This window comes from Podarcis cretensis, assembly GCF_951804945.1.
Source record: "Podarcis cretensis genome assembly, chromosome: 2".
NCBI classification, from domain to species: domain Eukaryota; kingdom Metazoa; phylum Chordata; class Lepidosauria; order Squamata; family Lacertidae; genus Podarcis; species Podarcis cretensis.
In genome coordinates this window covers 80,989,604-80,998,932 of record NC_137171.1, presented here as the reverse complement: position 1 = coordinate 80,998,932, position 9,329 = coordinate 80,989,604, and positions in this window count along the sequence as shown.

Sequence of the window (9,329 nt, the reverse complement as noted above, 5' to 3'; positions counted from 1 at the left end):
TGGTTCCCTGTAACTTGGCCTCTCGCTGTGAGGGAACCGTCAGAAGGCCCTCGGAGCTGGACCTCAGTGTCCGGGCAGAATGATGGGGGAGGAGACGCTCCTTCAGATATACTGGACCGAGGCCGTTTAGGGCTTTAAAGGTCAGCACCAACACTTTGAATTGTGCTCGGAAACGCACTGGGAGCCAATGTAAGTCTTTCAAGACTGGTGTTATATGGTCTCGGCGGCCGCTCCCAGTCACCAGTATATGGCTCTGTTATATATTTATAAGGCATTCAGAGCATTTTAAAACTGTGTGAAAGGTTTTGCATAGCTACCATCTTTTTTGATGAACCAAGTAATAATGAGACTGAAGCCTGTCTCTTTCATCTGTAGGTTCTGTTTCTTGGTCACAGTAGAGGGTGACACAATGGGAACTGACATGTTATATATAATAGTTTCCTTTTAAGCTCCAGATGACTTTGGGCCTGCACACCTGAAGAAATCTGCCTGTATACTACAATCTTAGGAGACCTCTTCCAGGTGGCCCTGCCACCTGAGGAAAGGTGAATAGTAATGGGGGGGAGCCCCATTTCCCCCCAGAAAAGCAGCTATGACCCCAACTCTGAGGTGTGTGTGTGTGTGTATTTGATACCAGATAAATCCCCTTTTATTATCCCAGACATTTTCATTCTTAATTCATTACGTACCTTTATATGCTGTGTCCTGGTTTTGTTGTGGTTTTTTCATGAATTTTATTTTGTAATTTTATTTGCAAGATGCCCTAGAAATAGTTCTATCAAAGTTAATCATATACTTCTTTACAACTAAAAATACAACAAAATTGCCTCCGAGGGTTGCCACTTTTTTTTCCAGCTGGCTTCGCTCCTGTGCCTTGAACGCTGGGCCAACACATAGAAATTTACCATCCATTTATCTCCATGCCAGGAAAACATTTCACCTGCTAAATTTATGTTCTCAGGCTGCCGTTGAAACACAGGAATGATGCCAGTAAAATAACAGCAGGAACCCTTTCTCTACTACATGTGCATCATGGATTACAATAGGTGATTCATATTTCATTAAACTGAATCCCCGTGCATTATTTTTTTTAAAAATTGGGATCAGGATCAAGTTCAAAGTATGGACAGAATTCCAAGGCATGGGCTTGTCTGGATTTTTTCATACTATCTAGCTCCTCTTGCCTAGCCTGGGTTTTCTCCCATCCAAGAGGGCACCATACAGAGCCCTTGAAATAGATGTGGTTAGGCTTGTCTTCAAAAATAACAATTTAGTTTAATGACGATTCCCTACATTGTAAGCCAACTGTACTGAAAAGCCAAAAACGTTTTATTTATTTATTTCAAAAGCTGGGTATGTTTGCAAAATTTCAACCAGATATCACATCACTTATGAAATGCAGCCCACTTTAAAGGAAGAAAGCAGTTAAAAGCACCACAAGTATTGTGCCGGCCGCACAGACGATACATGTTATAATCAAATGTAAAGGAAATGACTACTTCATCACACATAACAATTTTCACTCTGGTATATAAGTTGCATCAGAGGTTGGGTTTGCTATTTGGTTTCGTGTTTATTCCACCGCCTGCTTAAAGACTGTATTTAGGGGAACACTATTAAATTTAAACCTACATAGCCAGTGTGGCAGAGTGGTTAGAAGAGTGTTGGACTAGGACCCAGGGAGAGCCAGGTTCAAATCATCACTTAGTCATGAAGCTCCCTGGGTGTCCCCCGGACCAAACACTATCTCTTACTAGAACTACCTCACAGAGTTCTGAAAGATAAAGAGTGGCTGGGGGCAAACCATGAGTTATGTTCAATGTAGTGCCATGTAACACTTTGCACAAAGAAACGACTTCTACTTGTGCAAGAGGGCTTTCCCCCATCTCCTTCCTCAAGAGTGCCATATATCTGTGCCGTTTTCAACTCAGTGGTCCTCCTAGCAGAACGCTGTGCAAGGACACCATCCACTGCTGCAGTGGATTCTCCCTCCCATCCTCCCACTGCACTCCCATGCTCACCCCCAAATTGGCTTGAAGAACGTCCAAATCAGTGTACAGGAGGAGGAGAGGGGAGATCATCTCATCAGGCAAGCAGAAATGACTGCAATGACAGGGTGATCTCCTCAGCGGTATGTTGAATTGCTCCTTTTCTTCTGGAGGGAAAGTTTTGGGGATGGCGTGGGGCACATATGGGGGAAGGAGAGGGTGGAAAGTGCCATTGCACAAGCCTAAGTTGCTTCGCTTGTGCAGGTTTTTTAGCTAAATACAGCCCAGTATATGTTCCTTAGATGTTCTTGGAGGAAAGGTGAGGCATACAATAATTCGAATTAAAAAATACATATGAACAACAATCCATGATAGAATTAAACACACCTAAACCCATTGTAATCAATAGTTTAAGCGTCTCTAAGTATGTGATGGATTATGGCACTGATTATATAGCTATCTGTAGAATTCACAACAAATGGTTCCTTGACAGCTGCTATATAGCTTACATCCCCAATCCAAAGCATATGTAGAAAGTAAGTCCCATGGAAATTTGTGGGGGTGAGGCATTGACATCTTAATATAATGGAGTAAAAAGTACCAATACAGATTTAGGTGGGAATACCATTTTTCAATGTTTCCCTAGATGTAAAAAGCTCTCTACCAGAAGAAATCTAGCAGAGCAGAGAAAGGTTCTGCAAGTTTTCTACTTGATGCAAATATTTACATGGTGAAGCAATAAGAAGAAATATATTTATAGGTCTCCTATCTTATTTCTATAAATCAATGTAGATTGGTGTATCAGGCAATACCAGGCCAGATTCTTGAACTGGATAGAGGAGTATTAATATCCAAATATATTTAGGTGATCCTACTCTGGGATATTCTGTATAGGAAAACTCATCATGTTGGTGTAATCTGAATGCCTGAGTGAAACGGAAGAATAAAAACTACAGGCTGAGGCAAAGAGAAAGAGACACGGAAAGAAATGCAGAGAGAACATCAGGTGAATTTGGGGGAGGGAGTTCTATAAGCAACAAGCACTAGGAGGTGCATCCCTCACTGACGCAGGACAGTGATTCAGGATGATTGTTGACGTATTAAAAACATAAATACTTTAAGCTGCATCTCTAGCTATGCTCAACCTGCATATCTGTAAATAAACTCAAATGTTGTTAGTGCAGGACAAAAATAGGTATAAAATAGAATTCCTGGATACCAAGATCCAAGTTTTGAGGAAGTACCAGTATAAAAATCACAAAACATGCAGTAAAGTAAAACATGGAAATTTAGGCTGTTAGACCATTAAAATATGTGCCCTTTAAAGTGAGTTCCAAAGCTTCCTCTTCACACATTTGATGAGTTAAAAATGGTTTACTGAGGAACTCTCAAAAGGTCAGATCCATGTGCTTTTCCATGCAGCAAAGGTTGCACAGACAGTAAAACTTGGCTTAGTTACAAAGTGGTTCCTAAATTATTGGTAAAGGAACAAATCATTTAAATTATTGGTATAAGGTAAAGGGACCCCTGACCATTAGGTCAAGTCGTGGCCAACTCTGGGGTTGCGGCGCTCATCTTGCTTTATTGGTCGAGGGAGCCGGCGTACAGCTTCCAGGTCATGTGGCCAGCATGACTAAGCCGCTTCTGGCGAACCAGAGCAGTGCACGGAAACGCCGTTTACCTTCCCGCCGGAGCGGTACCTATTTATCTACTTGCACTTTGACGTGCTTTCAGACTACTAGGTTGGCAGGAGCTGGGACCGAGCAACGGGAGCTCATCCCATCGTGGGGATTTGAACCGCCAACCTTCTGATTGGCAAGTCCTAGGCTCTGTGGTTTAACCCACAGCGCCACCCGCATATAGTATCCAATAAAAGCCATGTAGACCTTCTCACACATTGAACTCGCCAGCTAACTGAAAGAAGAACAAAGGCTTAATTACCTAGTCCCTCCCAAGGTGAGCTAAGACTGGCAGGGCAGCTTACTCTATGGTATTAGCCCCTACATGCATTGATAAGACTTAAGCATGTTGATTATCCCACAAATATGACAAAAGATCAGTAATTCCCTGGTGACATCTTTCATCACAGTAGGTGTTGCACCTCTGAAATGTTTCACTGATCACACTAAAGACTGTAACAATATTTCCCACCTGCCATCTGAAATAACACCTTCCATTCTGCCATCTCACTCTGCTGTATAGATATAGCCTTCATTCCAATCAAATAGGATTGGCAGGAAACTTTAAATTGGGCTCATTCACTGACCACTTATACTTGTCCTGGTTTTAACAGAATTACTTCTTCATAAGTGATGGTATTTTCCATAATGCTAATTGCATTTACATGAGAGTAAGCTACTAATTCAGTAGAAATTATCGTCAAATAAGGATGAAAAGGACAATATTAAACCTTACCTTTTCTTGGTCAGTCAAAGCTTCTGGTTTGTTTGTTGTTGTTTTTAACCTACATTTCTATTCCCCTTTAGTATCTCAAAAAGGAACCTTTCTCGGAGTTTCAGTACTATGCAATCCTATTTAACAAATTATCAAATCATCAGTTGTAAAGCAGATTATTAGCCAACTAAACAAATTTCCATTGGTTAACAGCCTTAATCTAAAGTCAACAAACTTGATCCTAAGTCATATGTTATGCTAGACTTTAACTAGGATACCAGTTGCTCAGCACCCTCTGGGAATATGCCCAATAATATCACTGACATATTAATGGGCTTGTACAACCTCAGGGCTTGTCATACATTAAAAAACAATTACAGTTTTAACATACTTTTGAATACAGGAGAAATAATGTCTCAATAGATCAAGGTATGGCAGACTTAAGAGAACTTGACTGTATTTAACTTGGAGCAATTTGCAACTTTACAGAGTGGATGCTTATTATGAAAAATAATTATGTTGCACTCCCTTTTCCAGTGACATCAAGCAACCACAGCTATGCAGTGTCCCAACATCCAATGCACACTGTATCCCTTATTGCCAGGGGAAATATTGTTCATAGTAACAGAGACCAACAGAATTCCTTCATCTCATCACCGTGGCTTTCTGGCACAGGAACAAGCAGCAGAGATCCTGTGACTGATGCAAATTATTTGCTCGTTAGGCAGTTGTAGTTTAAACGTAAAGTTCACATCCTCTGAGCACAATCATTTTATGCAGGTTAAGGGAGCTAACAAAAAGTTTGATTCCTTAAGGCATTTCCTGCATAAAAGGGGAAATAGAATATGAGAGAGAGAGGAGCTTCAGATTTGGTATCATTGAAAAGGCAAATTATTTAAAAGAGCAGGGCAAGGGAAGTTAAGCTATATTTTTATTCTACAAACATCCTTGGGAAAACATCAGGCTTTTCAACATACAGTATTGATTTTGGAGGCCATTCAACAATGTGTGTGTGTGTGTGTGTGTGTGTAGTATAATATAATATAATATAATAACAAAACATTTCCTCTTCAGTTTTCCTTAGCAATTGTATATTTTAGGTGACAAAAAAAAAAAGAAGATCTGCTATACATGACATTTAGAGAGACAACCATTTAGTGTGTATTTTCATGATTAAGGTACTATTATAGAATAAAACTGCTGCTCGAGAGGTGGTAGGTGTTACTGCAGGGCTTAAGCCAGGAGGCCAAGGATCAGCCATAGAGCACTTCCAGGCTGTTGCTATTTTGAGGTAGAATTCAGTCACATTCTGGCAAATTCAAGCTGCACAATTAAAAGTGTTTTGTCACTCTTGCACAACAAACCCCCTCCCACCTCCCAAACTGGACTTTTTGCAAGATGCAAAGTGATGCAAAGAAGGTAAATGCAAGCAAGCTCAGTTGAACTCAGTGGGACTTACTTTTAATGAGACATATTTCTAACTAGATCCCTTGTAAGCATGCAAACAACCTATAATCCTCCAGGTTTGAAATGTCGTGTGATATGAGACAGCCAATGCAGTGCTACTAAAGAGTTTAAATACTCTTAAACCTCCTGACTGCTTTGGTCTGATCTAAAATCAGAATTCCAACTAAACACCAGGAAGAACTTTCTGACAGCAAGAGCTGCTCAACAGTGGAACAGACTCCCTCTGGAGGTGGTGGACTCTCCTTCACAGGAGGTTTTTAAGCAGAAGCTGGATGGGCATCTGTATTGCAGGGGGTTGGACTAGATGACCCTTGGTGTCCCTTCCAACTCCACAATTCTATGATTCTAAGTATTCCTATTTGCTTTCTTGCAACCAAAATAAATTATCCTAACCTCTACAATTATCCTAACATGCTGTAGGGGTGAAATCATAGACTGAGGTGAGCTTAGGCAGACAACACTGAATATTTCTTGAAGAAAACAGAAGTTCAGATCTCTTTCATCTCATAATAAATTAACATATATTACTATAATAATATGATTGTTATCTCTGAAGATTGGCGTTCACAATTTCATAACATTCAATGGCTAATTCAAGTAACTGACCCAAGTAAAGACGTGTACTAAAACATTCTGTAAATCCCTTTATTTCATTTAAATAACATTTTTGAAAAAGATATTTCTGGTTCTTGTACAGGCCACAAGTCTCATTTCTCCACATCAGTGAGGAACAATAACCTCAGCATTTTCTAAAATTGAGACTTTTTTACTCTCAACACATGCCACTGGATTCTGTATGAGATATGCTAAGTATAATTTTTGTATTTTGAATTCTGGGTTTAAAGTAGAATGTGAGTTGAAATGTTACAAAACTGCCAAGTTTTCTCTCTTCCAGGAAGAGTAATGAAAAATAAATATTCCTTTTCACTTTCTACAACATATGAATAAAGAGTATGTATTCATTATATTTCTGGATGTTTCTCAAGACTGTTTCAGATATCAGATCATATGACGCTATAAAGTGTCTTCTACCTCTGCCTACAATCATAAACAAGAAACAAGCTTGCACATGAACAAGGTCCATGCCATGCTTGCCAAATGGGACTAGATTGCTCTGAAACTGATCCAAAAATGTCAGACTTTTCCTATAGTCTACATATCTATCAAGAAATACCATTAATGAAAAATAGTTACTGTCCAATAAACAAATTTTCTGTAAGAGCATAACACTGAATGTTTCAGAGGTGGGGAAGCCTCTTCTAGTTTGGTTACATTAGATGTAAAGCATTCATCTGGGGCACAGTGGCGTAGCGTGGGTTATCAGCACCCGGGGCAAGGCAAGTAATTTGCGCCCCCTAACCCATGGATTTGCGCCCCCTAACCCGTGGATTTGCGCCTCCTAACCCGTGGATTTCCCTAACCCCCAGATGTTGCGCCCGGTGCGGCCGGCCCCCCCCTGCACCCCCCACGCTACGCCACTGAGGGGACAGTCAGGGGGAAGATGGCTTCTCTCTCATGGTTGCCAAATACACTCTCGGTTGTATATGCACTGATAGTTTGCTTCATGCAACCTTTTGGTAGTTCTAGTCATAGAAGAGCCTAACTGAAGCTAATTGGATAGAAACAATTATCTCTGAATGCCCCATAATCCAACTATCCAACTATTCTGGACAACAATCATACAAGAAATATACAAAATAACTAAGCAAGTATTAGACGTCACCCCAGGTCTGGCCCTACTAAACATCTTCCAAGATAATGATGCCCACTCACATCATAAAGAGCTCATAACCCACCTACTCTCAGCAGCCAGAAATATCATAACCAGACACTGGAGAGACCTGTCAGGAGTAAGCATGGGCTGCTGGTATCAAATAGTATGGGAAACAGCCTTACTAGAAAAACTAACCAATAACTGAAACTGACAAGGGGACAAATAGAAGAAGACACCTTCACCCCAGTATGGCTCCCCTTTATCACATACACAGCCCAAGAAGACAACGACAAGAATCCACCAACAGCATCCAAATCAATATGGCTAACCTGATACAAAAACACCCACCTACCTGACTCACACATAAAAGCAAAGTTCATCACAGCCAATCACAAAGAAACAACCACACCCTAGGCCAACCCCAACCTCTCTCACCACCAAAGCAACACAAGTGAATAGTAAAGAGAACCCGCACAAGCGACGCTGACACAAAATCCCACACATACACTAAGTAAAATAGAAACATCGCCACTCGACCCTACCCCCACTCACCATGCCCCCCTCCACCTCTTCCCCCCTTTTCTTCCTAATGTAACACTAATGTCTCAACACATGAAACTGATCTGTAGAAAATGTAACTTGAAAAAAGAGACATTGCACATACTTTTGTAAACCAATAAATCTTTAATAAAAAATATGTTCTTTAAAAAAGAAACAATTATCTCAGATTCTTCTGGCTCTTCAAATCCAGTCTTTCATTTTCCCAGACAGTTGCTGTTCTCACAATAGCTTTGGCCCACCAAAGGTGGCCCAGGTCAAGCAGCTGGTCTCTTTCCACATCTAGCATCCCCATCAAGTCTACTGGGTACCAGTCACTACTGGGTGGGCCTATTTTTACAGTGTAGGGCAGGGGTCAGCAAACTTTTTCAGCAGGGGGCCGGTCCACTGTCCCTCAGACCTTGGGGGGCGGCGGACTATATTTTTTTGGGGGGTAGTGCAAGAGCACCACGAGCCCCAGTGGCTGCTTACCAGTGTCTTGCGAGCAGCAGGGGCTGGCGGCGGGATGATGAGCGGCGCACGAAAGGGCTTCAGAGAGGGGCTGCTTTAAATGGCAGCCACTCAAATGCTGCTGCTGCTGCTGGACCAACAAAGCTCAGCCCCCTTCCTCCTCTAGGCAGGGCAGGGAGAAGCCAGGAGGAGGGAGGGAGGGAGGAGGAGGTGGCGGTGCCGTGTGAGGGAGAGAGAGGGAGAGGGAAAGAATGCACACGCTGGTGACCCATGCGGCAATTCCTGGACTGTCCGTGGGCCGGATCCAGAAGGTAATTGGGCCTGATCCAGCCCACGGACCTTAGCTTGCTGACCCATGGTGTAGGACGTGAGGATGAGGGACAGTAATTGGCTCAAAAGGTGCCAGTATGTTTATGTAAAAACAAGGATGTGGTGCCAGGTCCAAGAAGGGCTAGAGATTGCTTCACAATGAACCAGTTCTTGTGGCCGGATCCAGAAGGTAATTGGGCCTGATCCAGCCCACGGACCTTAGCTTGCTGACCCATGGTGTAGGACGTGAGGATGAGGGACAGTAATTGGCTCAAAAGGTGCCAGTATGTTTATGTAAAAACAAGGATGTGGTGCCAGGTCCAAGAAGGGCTAGAGATTGCTTCACAATGAACCAGTTCTTGTTCACAATAATTTGGCTAGAGACACATTCTGAGATGCATCGAAAGATGTCAGGACTAGTCTGTAAACCCCAAACCCTGATCTTGGTT